The following is a 19823-nucleotide window of genomic DNA, read 5'->3' as shown; positions in this document are numbered from 1 at the left end:
GAAAGGGCTAGGGGTGGAAAGCGAGCAGCCTTGGCCTTAATTAAGGTACAGCCCCAGCGTTTGCCTGGTGTGAAAAGGGAAAATCATGGAAAAATTATCTTCAGGGCTGCTGACAGCGAGATTCAAACCCACTATGTCCCAAATAAAAGCTCACAGTTGCGCGAACTTTACCGCATGGGCAACTCACTCGGTTCTACAGAAACCACATGCTCAACAAAAGACTTAAACACAATTGCCTTAATTCTCCTATTAAAAATAACATAATAACCATAGAAGAAGCAGAACAGAAAATCAGCTCCCCATCGACCAACAGGACAAAAGACATGAAGTAAGGAGAAAACCTCAAAACATTCACCTTGAAAAGAATTTCGAAGACAACACAATAATTAATAAGTATTTAATCAGCTTGGAAAAAAAGTTAAAGACAATAATTTAACAGTCACTAAAGCAAAGATAACACCACAGTAACCATGGTCAAAACTGAATAAATTTTAAAAAACACACACACACACACACACACCCTTCATTAGAGACAGTTTTGCTTTTCGCGTTCAGTCTGCGAGCTTCTGTGAATTTACTAACCACCACAATCCTCTTTTTTCTAAGTAGTTCCGTAGCCTCGTTTCATTCTATCTCTCTTATTTTTAAATCATTAGAAACTGAGTCAAAGCATCGTCTTGGTCTCCCTCCACTTCTCTTACCCTCCACAAGACTACATTATACTTCTAGGTAACATATCCTCCTACATTCATCTCACATGACCCAAAAACCAAAGCCGGTTTATGCATACAGCTTCATCCATAGAGTTTATTCCTAATTCAGTTTTTATGTCCTCATTCTGAGTACCCTCCTGCTATTGTTCCCAATTGTTTGTACCAGCAATAATACTTGCTACTTTCATGACTGTTACTTCTAACTTATGAATAAGATTTCCTGAGTGCGCCCAACTTTCACACAGGTAAAGCAAAGTTGGTCTGAAGAGACCAATATAAAGATAGTTTCGTTTGCGGGCTGACTTTCTCTTACATAATACTGTTGATCACAACTGCGAGCTGACTGCATTAGCTTTACTACACCTTGATTCAATCTGCCTATACTACCATCATGGAAGAACACACACATCCTAAATACTTCAAATTATCTACCTGCTCCAGCTTTGTATCCCCAATCTAACATTCAGTTCTCTTGGTTTTCTTACCTACTGACATCAGAAAAGTCTTGGAAGGGCTAATTTTCATACTACTGTATACTCATTGCACCTATTTTCAAGTTTCTTTCACAACAATCTGCCAATAAGACCAGTCATCAGCATAGGCCAGATTGCTTACTACATTTCCATCTAACTGAATCCCTCCCTGCCACTTTATACTTTTCACCAGATGATCCTTGTAAACTATGAACAACAAAAGTAGAGGATTATGGCCTTGTCTAACGCTTGTAAGTACCTTGAACCAAAAACTCATTCTACCATCAATTCTCACTGCGGCACAATTGTGAACAGAAATGGCTTTCATTGATTTTAACAATCTAGCTCTAATCCCATAGTCGCCCCCAGTACGGTCAACATCTTTCCCCTCGGTACTCTGTCATATGCTTTCGCTAGATCTATGAAACATAACTGTCTATTCCTCTCATAACATTCTTCAGTTACCTGGTGCATACTGAAAATCTGATCCTGACAGCCCCTCTGTTGTTTGAAACCACACTGGTTTTCATCCAACTTCTTAACCACTGATCGAACTCTCCCTTCCAAGATGCCAGTGAACACTTTGCCTGGTTTACAGATCAATGAGATACCTTGATAGTTGTTGCAATCCTTCCTGTTCCCTTGCTTACAGATAGGTGCAATTACTGCTTCTGTCCACTCAGAAGGTACCTTAATAACACTCCATGCTAATCTTGTTATTCTATGAAGCCATTTCATCCCTCCTGTCTTCCCACTATATTTCACCATTTCAGTCTAATTTCATCTACATTTCTGCTGCTTTATGACAATGGAGTTTACTTACCATCCTTTCCACTTCATCAATTTCACCAAAGCTACAGAGCCATTGCACTGCTAAGTGTTACTCTAAAGCTCCTGGAAAGACTAATATACAATAGGATCTCAGAAACCATCAATAATCTCCTTCCCACAGAACAAGCTGGCTTCAGACCTGGAAGAAATTGCGCTGACCAAATTTTTGCATTGACCTCTCGTATTGAAACTGGATTTGAGAATCGGAAGATTAGTATGGCTGTCTTCTTAGACTTATCAGCAGCCTATGATACTGTTTGGCGAGAAGGGCTTCTGCTAAAACTTATCTCTGCCATCCCCTGTGTCAAGCTTACAAATCTCATTAGCAATATGATTAGCAACAGAAACTTTCAGATCTTCTCGGATGATGCAGTAAGCAAAACCTACAAACTGAATGATGGACTTCCACAAGGATCTGTTCTGGCACCCTTACTTTTCAACCTCTATACTGCTGACTTACCAGCAACTAAGTCCAGGAAATTTATTTACGCAGATGATATACTACTGGTTAGCCAAACACCAAGTTTTCCAGAAGCTGAACAAATTCTTACAGCAGATCTAGAAAAGCTAGATACATACTTCCAAAAGTGGTGTCTCCGTCCAAATCTCCAAAAGACTGTTGTATCTGTGTTTCATCTCAGAAATAAATTTGCCAACTACAAGCCTTCAATAACATTCAGAAATCAATCCTTACAACACTGTCCCTTCCCAAAATATTTAGGTGTCACATTAGACAGATCCCTAACATATAAACATCATATTAACAACACAGCCGCCAAGATTAAAAGTCTGAATAATATTCTTCAAAAATTAGCCAGCACATCTTGGGGCGCAAACAACCAAGTGTTGAGATCTACTGCTCTAGCTCTTTGCTATTCAGTTGCCAAATACTGCGCTTCAACTTGGCTGAACAGTGCTCATACTGCGAAGATTGATGCTCAACTAAATCAAACAATGCGCATCATAACCGGTTGTATTCGCTCTACAAACGTGGCCTGGCTGCCTACACTCAGTAATATTCCTCCGCCTTGCTTAAGAAGGTCTGAAGCTCTTCTAAAACTGTGGAAGAAGACCAGCCAGGACTCCAACCTCCCCGTTCACCAGGATATTACTCAACCTGCCCCTCCTCGACTTAAGTCTAGATCTCCACCCTGGCGCACTGCACTTACACTGGAAGAATCTGGGTTCTCCATCACGAACGCCTGGTTACACCAATGGCAGCAGTCTTCTGTTCCCAATCAACATCTTGTGACTCTACCTCATGTTCAACCTCCTGGATTCCATCTACCCAGACGTCAATGGAGGACTCTAAACAGGATAAGAGTCAATCAAGGAAGATGCGGCTATACGCTTTATAAATGGGGCTGGCAGAAGTCTTCTGGGTGTGATTGTGGAGCTACCTCACAGACCATCCACCACGTAATTGCCGAGTGTCCACGGAGAGCATTTCAAGGTCCTTTGGAGGACATTCATAACGATGCATGTGTTTCCACATTCGTCCCTGTTTTTATCTCCTCGTAAGATGTGTATTAATTAATGTAACACCTTGTGTAAAAACTGGGTTATCTGAAGGAGTTATATCATGTTCAAAATCATGCTTTCACGTCTCTGCGCAATATTTAAAATTTTACCGTTGTTCTTTATAGCTAGTGTGGAGAGTGAAGGAGAATTTCCTGTTGTATATGTTTATCAGGAACTCAAGGGAGACTTCATTAGTTAGTCGGAACATAGAAAAATGATGAACTCTTCTCAGAAGAACTCTTAAGGTTTCACTTTACTTTGTCCTGCCTGCTGGCTCCTCAGAAATGTGTGCGCGCGTGTTTTACATTCAGGAATCATTCAAGAAGAACACTTTCGCACTGCAAGATGTGTGGTTAAGGTTATTTTTAATTTGTATAACTTTTGTTTTCTCAACGATTCATTTGTTTCCTATATTCGTCCCTGTTTTTATCTCCTTGTAAGATGTGTATTGTTTAATGTAACGCCTTGTGTAACAAAATGCCTACATGCTTGCCTGTTTCCCATTTTGGCTGATGATGACGCAAACACAGCGTCGAAACTAGTTCCAAGTACAAATACATGTTATAAATAAAATATAACTTTTTGTATTGAAAAGGTGGACCGTTTTAAGTTTTTCCTATCATCCTTCTCAGTTCAATACGGACAAAAAATGAAATTCTTAGGTTTAAATGCAACTGAGGAGGCCTTGAAATGGATCAATAGACTTGATTTGGAACTATAGGCTTCTGCTTGTATATATTGTGCATATATTGTATACTTATTTATATAATCTATCTGTGCACATCATACGATAAATAAATAATAATTTCACCAACATCATTGTCCTCCTCCCCTTGAGCTCATTTGTTCGCGATGTCACCAGGAAGGTTTTCTTTTACGACGAGATGATTTTCTAAATATTCATTCACCTGTCTAGTGATTCACCTGAATTACCCAAAATGCTATTAATTTACATTCTCCCTCCCTTCCTAAGATTCTTTAATACGGTCTAGAAAGGCTTCCCTACTGCTTGACTTAGCCTTTCCAGGTTACTACCAAAATCTTCCTAAGACCTCTCTTTGGATTAAATAGTGTTATTTGTTTTGCTGTTTCTTTCATCTACGTACAATTCCCTGTCTGCATCAGCCCTTATTTGCAGACATTTCTAATACGTCTTCTTTTTACGTTAAGAAGCTGTTCTAACTTCATCATTCCAACAAGATTTTTGCCATTTCCCATCTTTACACAGAGTTGTTCCCTTGCTGTTTCTACTACAGCACTGCTGTATGCCACCCATTGTCGTTCTATATCCTGAAACTTTGTTTGGATAATTTAACTAATCATATCTATGTACTTCTGTCTAATTTCCTCAGCCTGGGGACTTTCTATCCTTATTCATCAGCAGACAGATTTCACTTTCTCTATCCTAGGCCTAGAGATACAGAGTTCATTACAGGTCAGATAGTGGTCTGCATCATCCAAAAATCCCCAGAGAACATGCAGATTTCTAACAGGTTTCCTGAATTCAAAGTCAGTTGAGATATAGTCTATTATGAATCTGGTGCCCTTACCCTCCCATGTCAAGCGGCGAACAGCCTTATCTTATGCTTGAAGAATGTATTCGTAACTGCTAAACAGAAGCACAGAAGTTCAGCAAATACTTCCAATTACTATTACCAGTAGCTTCCACAACTTCCCCATATTTACCAATCAACCTTTCATATCCTTCAGTTCTACATCCAACTCTTGTATTGAAATCGCAGATTAGCACTATCCTATTCTTGCTGTTGACCTGACTACGATGTCAATCAATGCTTCATAATACTTGTGAACTTCATCCTCATCTGCACCCTCACATGGTGAATACACTTAAGACGATTGTCGTCCTAATTACTCCAACTGCCAAATCTACCTACATCATTCGCTCATTTATGTGCCTTACAGAAATTATGTTGCATACAATAATATTCCTTATGAACAACCCTATCCCACACTCCAACCTTCCCTTTTTATTTTTTACAATTTGCTGTACGTCGCACCGACACAGATACGTCTTATGGCGACAATAGTATAGGAAAAGGCAGTGGGAAGGAAGTGTCCATGGCCTTAATTAAGGTACAGCCTCAGCATTTGTCTGGTGTGAAAATGGGAAACCACAGAAAAACATCTTCAGTGCTGCCGACAGTAGAGGTTCGAATCCACTAACTCCCGAATGCAACCTTCCCTTTTTTAACCCCCGTCAAGTACACTTTATAATCTCAGATCTCTTCCTTGTTATCTCCCCTTATCTGAATATCATTTACTCCCAGCACATCCAGATGCATCCTCTTTACTGACTCAGCCAGTTCTACTTTCTTTCTTTCTTTCTTTCTTTCTTTCTTTCTTTCATAAGCCCCATTAATATTGATAGCTCCCCATCGAATTCCATTTTGTTCGCGGAGTTCTTTTCAATTAATCCCTCGCCTGTCAAACGGGAGCGGGATTCTCCATTACTCCCATAGTTCCGAGGCTTGCTTAAAATATTCCGAGCGTGCTCAGTGAAAATTCTGTGAAGTAGGATGCTACCCTTACTTACCCATAGTCCAAGTGAGGATCTCTCCAGTTTAGAGACCACCGGTAGATTGTATAGCCATAGCTGCCTGAGAACAAGGAGGGCCATGACTCAGAATATGTCTGAGATGCCCACTCCCATTCCATAACAACTGGTCTCCCAACTCTTAAGACCACTTACTAAGCCACTCAGCCATTGATCATGGCTCATGAACTAGGACATGACAACAGTAACCCACAACCATGAACCAGAATAATTGTTTTAAGATAATAATTTCATCATTGTTAAGAAAGATCCCACCACTTCAATGCAAAGGAAATTAAAACAAATCCTTAAAACTTCACATTTTCTTCTCAATGAATAAGAAGTTTCTAAACTAATTAACATGAACCCTAAATTACATACAGCCAGAGTCCTACATAAACTACTGTACATAAATCTATCAGACCTATCATCAATTCTAGAAATAGTCCCAATCAAAAGGTTTCTCAATTCATTCAAAGATTTTTGAAAAAAATACTTTTTCACAGCCGTTGAGTTCTGAAATAGAACTAAATATGTGAATCTACAACCCAACTATTCTATTCATTCTTATGACATCACAAACATGCATTCTAATATTACTATTAAAGAGATTGTTCATTTAATCAACAATAACCTAACTGAATAACATAAACTAGTTTTTTTAATTTACAGAATTTTGTTCTAGAAAACAATATTTTTACCTTCAACAATACCATTTACAAGCAAAAATGGTTTACAAATGGGTTCACCTGTTTCAAATATTTTGGCAGACTTTTACTAGGACAATTTAGAAAACAATAAAATAATTAATAAACATAAAGGTATTATTTTTGGACAAGACATGTCGACATTTTTACTATAATAAATCAAATCACTAATTGCAACAATTGACTTCAGTATATAAATTTTATAGATCTGTATATTAAATTCACTTTAGAATCCCAGACCAATAGTGCCATCCTAAGCCAAAAGGGTGTATCTCAAGAAATTCATATGTTTGACAAATGACCAATTTTGTAAATTACAAATTGCATCTTCTTTTAAATAAAAACTTGCTGTTTTCATGTTATGTATTGAAACTAATTGCACTCCCTTAGCTATATCTGAGAGTTAAGACTACAGTGTTAACCCATTAATTGGGTAGGTCATAAACGAGAAATTCCTACATAATGGGGAATCATTTTCAGTAAAACTTTTCTTCGGAAAAGAAATAGTTCTTGCCAACCTACACCCGCTTACATATTATGTTAAATTTTGCATAAAATTATACGTTGCAGTGTCAATTGCGTTATTATTTACAAATAAAACGATTTTTCAATTCATCCAGTCTTAGTGCAAAAATTCCATGTGTGCTATTTCATTCTGATTTGGAGTATTATTTGTGTTGCTTATATTAATTGATCGTTGAAATGCATAACACACAAATGAAAAATTATCAAATACTCCAAATAATAGACACTCAAATATCACATTTTCCTTAAATAAAATAGGCCTATAACTTGCCATTGTAGAGGGCAGCGAGTAATCCGCGAGTTCTTTCATCACAATTTTATCACCACATTATACAAAATTACACTACACTGTTCAACACTATTTACACTAATAGCTATCACAAATGACTGGAGAATAAATTGGTTTAAAAAAAAAATCTTTGAGGATGTTCACTGATACTTGCCGGCACTCAGATTGAACAGCCATCACCGAGTGTACACTACAAGCTTCTCAAATTCCCTGAGCATAGAACCGGAGACGCACTGGCATATTTGCAATGCCCATACTTCAAATGTATGGTAATGCCTGAAGCAAGGAAAAGGGCACAGAGTGACATTGCATACTGAACAACAATACTGAGTGACCCGCAGCTGGCCTTTCACCATGCAAACAATGCATCTCTTATTTGGATTCGGCCTTGATTTTGAGGCTGGATTGAAATGTGGAAAATGTCTTTCTGAGAATCGAGTTGACAAGTCAACAGGTGCGGGTCTCACTGATCGAACTGGCAAGACTGCATTAGGGATAGCGTTCGCGTTCTTCAGAAATAGTTTCTGCACAATTTGAATACGAAACTCCAGCTGAGTGAATTTGCCGCCGTGTTTCTTCTATATAATGAAAGCATTGTTATGTCCAGCAGGTGTCTAAAAATCATGTGGTAAAACTTCTTCATTCTTTTCCTCGCCATACTGTATGGCACGGTACACTGATCCGAATAAGTCCACCATTCCCATTGAGTCATTGTACCGAATACATACGACCGGCTTCTCTTTGGTTTCTCGTTTCTTGTTTAGAACAGTGCGCATTTCTGCATCACGAATGCTACTCCGTATGCAGACCTCTCTCTTGTTTTTCCATTTCAAGCCCACGAGTTTGTTTTTATAGGCAAAAGCCACCTCCCCTTTTTTTCAACTTTTTCCCCATAACGTCCTTCGGAAGATTTTTCTGTTAGATTTTACGGTACCAACAGCATCTGTATGAAACTCAATGCTCTGATCGAAGAGTTCCGGGGTACTGTAAAAATTACTTAGAGCTATGAGGTATCCCTTATTTAGAAGAGGTTTGGCTAGAGCAAATACAACTTTCGACGGCTTGGTATACTGAGAAGTATTCACCCCACAAACGTCACTTACTAGCTCAGTTTCCTAGCCTGTGTACCACAGGATATTCCACACACATCCTGTTTTAGCCTCACATAATTTAAAGGATTCTATTTTGAAACAAGCTTTCTTCTTCGGAATGTACATTTTCCATCCCAAGTGACCTTTCCAAAGGAGTAAACTTTCGTCAACTGATAGACGATCATCTGGCAAATAGGAAGTTTTAAACTTTGATATATGAATGTCTAAAACTGGCTTCACTTTGTAGAGTTTCGGGGATACCTGCTGATCGTAAGCCTCATTATCACAGAAATATAAAGATTTCAGGTGAAGGAAAAAACATTTCTCGGACATGGTCTCGTAAAATACGAGCGTAGCAAACAATCTATTACATGAAAAATGAGATAGCTTCGACTTTTGAATTATACCCTGAAGAAAGAAGATCCCAAATAAAAGTTTTATTTCTTCTTTTTTTAGTAGGAACTCAATTCCTCTCTCTGCTCCTTCTCTTCATTTTAGCCGTTCCTATACCAGCTTGTATTGACTGCTGAGCGTACAGATTAGTTTGTTCAGCAACAAGTTCATACAGTTCATCATCAATGAAATGCTTGAATATTTTGGCCGGTTCTTTTTTATTTAAAAGTTCGTCCTGAATTCCACTTTGGTATGTAGCTGAAAATTGGGCTCTCCTACATCCCCATACATCCCAATCACTATGTTGAGTAGGAGGCAAATCGCTCTCACTTTCAGACACACTACTCTCATCAGAGTTCGAACTCTGTCCTCGGCGTCTAGGCAGTGGGCCTGCTCCAACAGAAGCACTCGTGCTTGGAGCATCTAATAGCGAGATCGTTTCACCATTACTATCTAAACTAGAATCACTGCAACTATCTTCCTGACAGAGTTCGAGAATATCCCGTATATCATCACTCGGAAGATCTACAATTCATTTGGATATGTTCACAACAAATAGGATATGCTACATGTAGAATTAAAACAATATATCACAAAAGATATGTACAAACCAACAAAACAACTTACGAGAGCTGAAAACATTCACACAAAGACACGCAATACTACACTCCACACAGCACAATGACTGAGCCAAGCAAGCAAGGCTGAGTGGCTCAGACGGCTGAGGCGCTGGCCTTCTGGCCCCAACTTGGCGGATTCGATCCTGGCTCAGTCCGGTGGTATTTGAAGGTGCTCAAATACGTTAGCCTCGTGTTGGTAGATTTACTGGCAAGTAAAAGAACTTCTGCGGGACAAAATTCCACCACCTTGGCGTCTCCGAAAACCACAAAAGAGTAGTTAGTGGGACGTAAAGCCAGTAACATTATTATTATTATTATTATTATTATTATTAAATGAAATGGAGTATGGCTTTTAGTGCCGGGAGTGTCCGAGGACAATTATTATTATTATTATTATTATTATTATTATTATTATTATTATAGCCAAGCGCCACATAGGTTGTTCTTGTGCTATGCAGCTATGTAGCAGATAACAAGGGGATTCCCAGATGAGAACAACTTAGATGCACGGAGGTAAAAAAAATCTGTCAGATGGCAGCACCTCTTGGAACATACGTAGAAAGTTCAAATATATAGCTTGTTTCCAAACGGAGATTTAAAAAAAAAAAAAAAAAAAAGACCCATTCTGCGCTTCACATGATGTGTGCCTACCAACAGGCTCACTCCAGCTGCATCACCTGAAGCGAGCCCCACTCTACGGGTTAAGGAAAAGATGACAATTTGCACAAGATTTCAATAAACGTTTGAGATATGGCTGAGGTTATTAGTATTTTTCATAACTTTCTAAATAATATACAGCTAAGATACTGAGGAAGTAAGTAGAGTGACCCTTAAACATTACTACAGTGAAAAGAAATGGAAAAAGGAAATACAATGTGATATGCCCTTTAGACTTAGGGCAGTAGAATAGATCCGTCAATTACACTACGTAACAAAAAATTGTTTATTTATTTGCGCTTATTGTATAAAATCAGCGTGCTGAATGTGAATATGCCATTAGTTTTTTTTCAAATGTCCACACTTTTTGATATTTTAAAGGTTTTAGAAAAATTTTGAATTTATCATTTTTCTGGCAATCCTAGTTGTTTGAGATGATCATTACTAGATCGCTCTAATGTGATGTTCCAACTTTACTGGTATACATCTGGAATGGTTCAATATATCAATTTATTTCAAAATCTAAATTTTATATATTGATGATGAAAACCTACAACCTGTTTTCCAGCCTTTGACTGGGTCAGGGATGTAATGAATGAAGCATATATAGGCTATTACAATGCGGTCGCCACTCCCAAAGTGATTTTATGAATGACTGATAAATGCTATGAAATGATAATGGAGAGTGTTGCTGGAACGAAAGGTGACAGGGAATAGTGGAGTACCCAGAGAAAAATCTGTCCCGTCTCTGCTTTGTCCAGCACAAATCTCACATGGAATGACCGGGATTTGAACCATAATATCCAGCCGTGAGAGGCAGACGCGCTGCCGTCTGAGCCACGGAGCCTCTTTTATATATTGATATGCATTGATATTTTTCCCATAATGTCTTCCTGTCATTTGTGAATGTATATGCAGTTCTGTGGTTGTAAGTAACATTGATTGTTGTTTTTTAACGTAAAATATCAACATCCGGAAGTTGTAAACTGCCAGCAGACACGTTTTGTAATGTTTATGGACAACACATTAGTTTTAAACAAGAGAAACATAAAATTGTGCCCTGTATGAAGTTCTGTGAGGTGTACCACGCTTATTTCGGTATGCCTGTTCAAAACCAACATGTTACATAGGCTCCCCATATGACTTGTGGCAGTTGCCAGTCTACTACAGAGGGTTGGCTATGTGGAACAAGAAAATAATACTAATCCACCAGCGGTAAAAGTTCATATAACCACACTTCAGCTGAAAACTGTAGTGTAGATACAGTATATTTAGATAGTGCCGTATCTTGCCTGCTATATTTGTGTGTTATCTTTCGTGTGTATCTACGTATTAGAGCGTAGTTCTAATAATAATTTGTCTAAGCATTTAGCATTGTTGGTAATCTTTGGGTACAGTAGTTCTTGCAAATTTCATTTCTGTTTGTGCTTAGTAGTGACATACGGTACCGGTATCGTAATTAGGATACGTCTGAAAGTAGTTTAAAAATTACTGTAGTGTACTGTACAGTAGTGTACGAGTAATATCCTATTAGAATTTAGTGTGCTTATTTTATTATTGTAAAATATTTGTGCAGTACTGGTGTAGTAGAGGTATATGTAGAAACTCTTACTAAAATTCTGTTGTTGTAATTAGAATAGGCTTAATTGCGGTTTGCACTGTGTAGTTCTTGTGTATTACTATCGATATTCAGTAATTAACAGCAGTTTTTATCCTGTTAGGGGTAGTAGGATAAAAAAATAGAGTACGACTAAGTAGTATTGTAGTGTAGTCATATATTATTTACCTTTTTGTTGTGTGATCTCCGAGTACTATCCCAGACAATATATCCCTCCGTTCATTTATTTTTTGCAAATGAGTTATTTTATTTTTATTTTTTCTGTAAAGAATGGCTAAGGAGCGCAAGTGTACGAACTGTGGGTGTGGCAAGACATTGAGGGGTATGAGGGAGGAGTTGGAGAGTTTGAGGGAGATAATTAGGATTCTCACAGAAGACCGGAAGGAAGATAGGACTCCCTCAAACAGGTGGTCTAATGTTCTAAGGGGAAGGAGATTGCAGGCTAAGGGCTCTATTAAGGATCAGAATTCAGGACAGGTGTCTGTACGAAATCGGTACGAGTCATTCCAGGTACAGCAACAGAGGGAAGATGAGGGACAGGGAACTGTTGCTGAGTTGTGTGGAAGTAAGAGGAAGGGAAAAGGTAGGAAAGGGAAATGTAGAGTAGAGGATAGGAAAAGACAGGTGGGAAGGAGAAAAGGGAGGAGGAAGTAGCTTCCGCAGCTATCAGAAAAGATAGGGCTGACCAGGAGGGGAGGGGGATCAAATGAGGTGGCTAGGGTTGAGGCTCTGGTCATGGGGGATTCCATCGTTAGACACGTAGGGAAAGTGTGTGGAGGAAAGGGAACCAGGGTATAATGTTATCCAGGAATGAGGTTGAGACAGATGTTGAGGAAAGTAGAAGAGAGGGAGGAGGGGAACAAGAAGGTGGTAGTGTTTCACATTGGTACCAACAACGTAAGGTAAGCTGATATAAGTACCAACATAGCTGGATATGTGTGGGATCTGGTAAATGCAGCACGGGTGAAGTTTAAGAAAGCGGAGATTGTTATTAGTGGAATACTCTGTAGGAGGGATACTGACTGGAGGGTGATTGGGGATTTAAATGAGACTATGGAGTGGGTATGTGGGAAACTGGGAGTGAAATTTCTAGATCCTAATGGGTGGGTAGGAGATAGGGATCTGCGCTCAAATGGCCTTCACTTAAACCGCAGTGGTACGTATAAGTTAGAAAATTTGTTTGGAAGGGTAATAGGGAGGTATATTCAGGGAAATGGGCTGGCCTAGGGAGCGGTGATAAGGGAACAGGGAACTGAAAATCAAGTAGGGATGACATAAAAATGTTAGTGTTGAACTGTAGAAGTATTGTAAAGAAAGGAGTAGAATTGAGTAATTTAATAGACATATATTTACCAGATATTGTAATAGGAGTTGAATCATGGCTAAGAAATGATATAATGGATGCAGAAATGTTCTCACGCAACTGGAGTGTGTATCGTAGAGATAGGATAGGAATGGTGGGAGGGGGAGTATTCATTCTGGTGAAAGAAGAATTTGTAAGCTACGAAAAAGTTAAAGATGAGACACATGAAATTGTAGATGTAAGGCTCATTTCTAAAGATAATAGGCAACTTGATATATTTGGAGTGTACAGACCGGGAAAGGGTAGCACTGACACGGATTCAGAATTATTTGATAAGATAATCAGCTATGTAGGAAACAACAAGGAAAGAAATGTGATTGTAGCGGGAGATCTGAATTTACCAGATGTCAATTGGGAAGGAAATGCGAACGACAGGAAGCATGACCAACAAATGGCAAATAAGTTAATATGGGAAGAACAGCTGATTCAGAAAGTGATGGAACCAACCAGAGGGAAAAATATCCTGGATGTGGTGCTGATAAAGCCAGATGAGCTCTATAGAGAAACTGAATAGATGGTATTAGTGATCATGAAACTGTTTTTGTCTTACTTAAAAATAAATGTGAGAGAAAGGAAGGTCCTAAAAGTAGGACTATTAGGCAGTACCATATGGCTGATAAAGCAGGCATGAGGCAGTTTCTAAAAAGGAACTATGATCAGTGGAAAACGGTAAATAAAAATGTAAACAGACTATGGGATGGGTTTAAAGAAATTGTTGAGGAATGCGAAAACAGGTTTGTAGCTTTAAGGGAGATAAGGAATGGTGAAGACCCACCTTATTATAATAGAGAAATAAAGAGACTAAGAAGGAGGTGCAGACTGGAAAGAAAAAGAGTTAGAAATGGCTGTGGAAGTAAGGAGAAATTGAAGGAACTCACTAGAAAATTGAATCTAGCAAAGAAGGCAGCTAAGGATAACATGATGGCAAGCATAATTGGCAGTCATACAAATTTTAGTGAAAAATGGAAGGGTATGTATAGGTATTTTAAGGCAGAAACAGGTTCCAAGAAGGACATTCCAGGAATAATTAATGAACAAGGGGAGTGTGTATGTGAGGATCTTCAAAAGGCAGAAGTATTCAGTCAGCAGTATGTAAAGATTGTTGGTTACAAGGATAATGTCCAGATAGAGGAGACTAAGGCTAAAGAAGTATTAAAATTTACATATGATTACAATCCTCCTCTACGAACCATGTGACCTTGCCGCGGTGGGGAGGCTTGCGTGTCCCAATGATGCAGATAGCCGAGCCTCAGGTGCAACCATATCGGATGGGTATCTGTTGAGAGACCAGACTAACGAATGGTTCATCGAAAGGGGGGTAGCAGCCTTTCGGTAATTGCAAGGGCGGCAGTCTAGATGATTGACTGATACGGCCTTGTAATAATACTCAACATGGCTTAGCTGTGTTGATACTGCTACACGGCTGAAAGCAACGGGAAACTACAGCCGTAACCACCTCCCGAGGACATGCAGCTCTCTCTGTATGAATGATGTACTGATGATGGCTTCCTCCCGGGTAAAATATTCCGGAGGTAAACTAGTCCCCCATTCGGATCTCCGGGTGGGGACTACACGAGAGGGGGCGATCATCAGGAAGATGGATACTGACATTCTGCGAGTCGGAGCGTGGAATGTTAGAAGTTTGAATCGTTGTGGTAGGTTAGAGAATCTGAAAAGGGAGATGGATAGGCTAAAGTTAGATGTAGTTGGTATAAGTGAAGTACGTTGGCAGGAAGAACAGGATTTTTGGTCAGGCGACTACCGAATTATCAACACGAAATCAAACAGGGGTAATGCGGGAGTTGGTTTAATAATGAATAAGAAAATAGGGCAGCGGATAAGCTACTAAGACCAGCATAGTGAAAGAATTATTGTCGCCAAGATAGACACCAAACCAATGCCCACCACAATAGTGCAGGTCTATATGCCTACTAGTTCAGCGGATGATGAAGAAATTGAAAGAATATATGAGGAGATAGAAGATTTAATACAATATGTCAAAGGTGACGAGAATCTAATTGTGATGGGAGACTGGAATGCAGTGGTAGGCCAAGGAAGAGAAGGTAGCACAGTAGGAGAATTTGGATTGGGACAAAGGAACGAAAGAGGAAGTCGGCTGGTTGAATTCTGCACTGACCATAATTTAGTCCTCGCCAATACTTGGTTCAAACACCACAAACGACGGTTGTATACGTGGACGAGACCTGGAGACACTGGAAGGTATCAAATAGACTTCATTATGATTAGGCAGAGATTCAGAAACCAGGTGTTGGATTGCAAAACTTTCCCAGGAGCAGACGTGGACTCTGACCACAACTTGTTGGTCATGAAATGCCATCTGAAGTTGAAGAAATTGAAGAAAGGAAAGAATGCAAAAAGATGGGATCTAGACAAGTTGAAAGAAAAGAGTGTGATGGATTGTTTCAAGGAACATGTTGCACAAGGACTAAATGAAAAGGCCGAAGGAAACACAGTAGAGGAAGAGTGGAGAGTCATGAAAAATGAAGTCAGTAGGGCTGCTGAAGAAATGTTAGGAAGGAAGAAAAGATCAACTAAGAATCAGTGGATAACTCAGGAGATACTAGACCTGATTGATGAACGACGAAAATACAAGAATGCTAGAAATGAAGAGGGCAAAAAAGAATACAGGCGATTAAAGAATGAAGTGGATAGAAAGTGCAAGGTAGCTAAGGAAGAATGGCTGAAGGAGAAGTGCAAGGATGTCGAAGGCTGTATGGTCCTGGGAAAGGTAGATGCTGCATACAGGAAAATCAAGGAAAACTTTGGAGAAAGGAAATCTAGGTGTATGAATATTAAGAGCTCAGATGGAAAGCCACTTCTAGGGAAAGAAGACAAAGCAGAAAGATGGCAGGAGCATATCCAACAGTTGTATCAAGGTAACGATGTAGATAATTTCGTTCTGGAACATGAAGGGGCTGTTGATGCTGATGAAATGGGAGACCCAATTTTGAGGTCAGAGTTTGACAGAGCTGTGAGTGACCTAAATAGGAACAAGGCACCTGGAATTGATGATATTCCCTCTGAATTACTGACTGCCTTAGGAGAAGCCAGCATGGTAAGGTTATTTCATTTAGTGTGCAAGATGTATGAGACAGGAGAAGTCCCATCCGATTTTCGGCAGAATGTTGTTATACCTATTCCCAAGAAAGCCGGTGCTGACAGGTGTGAAAACTACCGCACTATTAGTTTAGTATCTCATGCCTGCAAAATTTTAACACGTATTATTTACAGAAGAATGGAAAAACAAGTTGAAGCTGAGTTGGGGGAAGATCAATTTGGCTTCAGAAGAAATGTAGGAACACGTGAAGCAATCCTGACTTTACGTCTGATCTTAGAGGATCGAATCAAGAAGGACAAGCCCACGTACATGGCATTCGTAGATCTAGAAAAGGCATTCGATAATGTTGATTGGTCCAGGCTATTTATGATTCTGAAGATGATAGGGATCAGATACCGGGAACGAAGAATTATCTACAGTCTGTATAAAAATCAGTCTGCAGTGATAAGAATCGAGGGCTTTGAAAAAGAAGCAGCAATCCAGAAAGGAGTGAGGCAAGGCTGCAATTTGTCCCCTCTCCTTTTCAATGTTTACATAGAACAGGCAGTAAAGGAAATCAAAGAGAAATTTGGAAATGGAATCACAGTCCAAGGAGAGGAAATAAAAACCTTGAGATTTACGGATGATATTGTTATTTTATCTGAGACTGCAGAAGATCTCGAGAAGTTGCTGAATGGTATGGATGAAGTCTTAGGTAAGGAGTACAAGATGAAAATAAATAAGTCCAAAACAAAAGTAATGGAGTGCGGTCGAACGAAGGCAGGTGATGTAGGAAATATTAGATTAGGAAACGAAGTCTTAAAGGAAGTAGATGAATATTGTTACTTGGGTAGTAAAATAACCAACGATGGCAGAAGTAAGGAGGACATAAAATGCAGACTAGCACAAGCAAGGAAGAGCTTTCTTAAGAAAAGAAATTTGCTCACTTCAAACATTGATATCGGAATTAGAAAGATGTTTTTGAAGACTTTTGTGTGGAGCGTGGCATTGTATGGAAGTGAAACATGGACAATAACTAGCTCAGAAAGAAAGAGAATAGAAGCTTTTGAAATGTGGTGTTACAGAAGAATGCTGAAGGTGAGATGGATAGATCGAATCACGAACGAAGAGATACTGAATCGAATTGGTGAGAGGAGATCGATTTGGCTAAATTTGACGAGAAGAAGAGATAGAATGATAGGACACATCTTAAGACACCGAGGACTTGTTCAGTTGGTTTTTGAAGGAAGTGTAGGTGGCAAGAACGGTAGGGGTAGACCAAGGTATGAATATGACAAACAGATTAGAGCAGATGTAGGATGCAATAGTTACGTAGAAATGAAAAGGTTAGCACAGGATAGGGTGGCATGGAGAGCTGCATCAAACCAGTCTATGGACTGATGACTCCAACACATGATTACAATGACATTTACAATAAGATACAAAAGTTGAAAACTAGAAAAGCGGCTGGAATTGATAAGATTTCTGGGGACATACTAAAGACAATGGGTAGGGATATAGTACCATATCTGAAGTACTTATTTGATTATTGTTTGGTCGGAGGAGCTATACCAGATGAATGGAGAGTTGCTATAGTAGCCCCTGTGTATAAAGGAAAGGGTGATAGACATAAAGCTGAAAATTACAGGCCAGTAAGTTTGACATGCATTGTATGTAAGCTTTGGGAAGGCATTCTTTCTGATTATATTAGACATGTTTGTGAAATTAATAACTGGTTCGATAGAAGGCAGTTCGGTTTTAGGAAAGGTTATTCCACTGAATCTCAACTTGTAGGTTTCCAGCAAGATATAGCAGATATCTGACAAAAATGAGTGCAATTGGACTAGACAAAATAGTGACTGAATGGGTTGCTATATTTCTAGAAAATAGATCTCAGAGAATTAGAGTAGGTGAAGCTTTATCTGACCCTGTAATAATTAAGAGGGGATTTCCTCAAGGCAGTATTATCGGACCTTTATGTTTTCTTATATATATAATGATATGAGTAAAGGAGTGGAATCAGAGGTAAGGCTTTTTGCGGATGATGTTATTCTCTATAGAGTAATAAATAAGTTACAAGATTGTGAGCAACTGCATCGTGACCTCGAAAATGTTGTGAGATGGACAGCAGGCAATGGTATGTTGATAAATGGGGTTAAAAGTCAGGTTGTGAGTTTCACAAATAGGAAAAATCCTCTCAGTTTTAATTACTGTGTTGATGGGGTGAAAGTTCCTTTTGGGGATCATTGTAAGTATCTAGGTGTTAATATAAGGAAAGATCTTCATTGGGGTAATCACATAAATGGGATTGTAAATAAAGGGTACAGATATCTGCACATGGTTATGAGGGTGTTTAGGGGTTGTAGTAAGGATGTAAAGGAGATGGCATATAAGTCTCTGGTAAGACCCCAACTAAGAGTATGGTTCCAGTGATTAAAAATCCCTATGTCCCCCAGTAATTTCAAGAAAGAATTACAATTCATGTACCATTTTAGTTAATATGCCAAAGTAAACCAACTAAAGTATGACATTTTGTATTGATTAGGTGGTAAATTCAATCAATTAACTTACTGATATTATTCCATTCAAGTATCATCAATACGGATCAAGAATGATATTTATCACATGTAATATTAATGCCAACCAGGCAATGATAAAACCTAATAAGTATTTGAACCTAAGAATTAAAATAGGCAAGATTTCTAGAGATATTAAGTTTCTTAAAGATTGCTTGAAATTAGAGTTGATTCCTAAGTTTCTCAAATCTTTGCAACGAAAAGGTCATCCCCATTCAAAATCTAATGTCACTCAAAAGAAAGTAAACTGCATATGGTTAAAAAATGAAATCAAGCTATTATACAGGAAGAAATCTCTACTGAATTTACAATCATACAGGACACATTTGACCATCTCTCAAAAACTATCTTCACTTGAATGGAATTCATTTTTAAGGCACACTGACCTTAAACTATCTTACATATTAGACAGGAAACAGAAAACCCTAAACCATAAATTATCTTGTTTACAAGAAAACAAACGCAAAACTTCCGACCATAACACAACTAACAAAGTGCCCCCTTCCCATTTGACTAACATTTCCACTACTATCAATTTTTCTAATACTGCCTTCTCCAAACAAGAGATGAATCTATTGGATAAGGGTATTAAATATAATTGGCCTAATCACAAAAAAAGCAGACGACGTAATTACTACCATCGCTGAAACCGAAACTAATATTGATAAACAAATTCCGATTGAGAAGCAAAATGATGTACGTTATGAAATAAAAAAAGAGACTCCCAACATTGTTTAATGAGATAACATCTAACAACAACTACAACATCTCAAAACAAATCCTAAGTCTGAAATCTAAAATCCATAATAGTAATGTAGTAATAACCAAAGCAGA

General features: G+C 38.7%; 1 protein-coding gene across 2 annotated transcripts in view; it reads right to left on the bottom strand.

Annotated features, from left to right (window-relative positions):
* Atg1 (serine/threonine-protein kinase unc-51-like protein Atg1) overlaps window positions 1–19823 on the bottom strand; it is a 431394-nt gene that overhangs the window by 135117 nt on the left and 276454 nt on the right. The window lies entirely within an intron of this gene.

The sequence above is a fragment of the Anabrus simplex genome, chromosome 2 (assembly GCF_040414725.1).
Source record: "Anabrus simplex isolate iqAnaSimp1 chromosome 2, ASM4041472v1, whole genome shotgun sequence".
In the NCBI taxonomy this organism is placed as follows: domain Eukaryota; kingdom Metazoa; phylum Arthropoda; class Insecta; order Orthoptera; family Tettigoniidae; genus Anabrus; species Anabrus simplex.
This window is presented reverse-complemented; position numbering and strand designations above follow the sequence as displayed.